Here is a 923-nt window from a genome sequence, read left to right as displayed (position 1 = left end):
GAATAGAGAAGTTAAATCAGTACACCTGAAGTTAATGTAACATGGTGTGTCAACTATACTCTACAAAATTTTAAAAACTGACAACGTTTTTTCCAGTGGGTTTGACTATTTTTCATTTTTTCCTACTCCTGAACTGTCTACTGAGGATATCTAGAGTAACCCAAGTAGAGAAGGGCGTTGGGCTGTAAGGGCTTTGAGGGAAAGAGTCCACCCTTCTCAGATTTCCTCATTTGCCAGTGACCTTCCTTCACTGTTCCCCAACAGTCAGCCTATGACCCCCACACGGCCACTCAGAGGCTGAGAGGCACATAGTGGGACAGAGGTGTCGTGGGCAGCCATCGGCGCACTTCCCGTGGGAGTGACAACCTCTGTGATGGGCCTTTATTTCATACTGTAATTATGACTCCTGATATGTCAGTGTATTTCTGGGATCTGCACAGGGTTAACACTGAAGTGAAAGTTTCAGTGGGCCTCATTTTTCTTAAGATTTATTTATTTGAGAGAGAGCGAGCGAGCGAGTACACATGCCTGGGTGGGGGGCAGAGGGAGAGAATCTCAAGCAGACTCCCCACTGAGTGTAGAGCCTGACATGGGGCTCGATCTCATGACCCTGAGATCATGACCTGAACCAAAACCAAGAGTCAGTCGTTCAATGAGTCACCCAGGTGCCCTTAACTGATACAATTTTTTGGAGGATGATTTGATAACAGCTATTAAATTTAATACAGTAATTTAGGAATTTATAGCTGTACAAATGTACAGGCTTACATGTGAAGATTTTTATTGCAGCAGCTTTTTTACTGGTGAAGAACTGGAAAAGGCAGTCACTTAAAATGTGAGAGGTATATTATTGCTAATATGCAAAGGCTTAATGCACGCACAAATATGCATATAACAAAAAGAAAGTAGCAGGACAATAGGCT

Source organism: Phoca vitulina, unplaced genomic scaffold, assembly GCF_004348235.1.
Source record: "Phoca vitulina isolate PV1807 unplaced genomic scaffold, GSC_HSeal_1.0 scaffold4, whole genome shotgun sequence".
NCBI classification, from domain to species: Eukaryota; Metazoa; Chordata; class Mammalia; order Carnivora; family Phocidae; genus Phoca; species Phoca vitulina.
The sequence above is the reverse complement of the archived record's forward strand: the minus strand, read 5'-3'. Positions refer to the sequence as shown.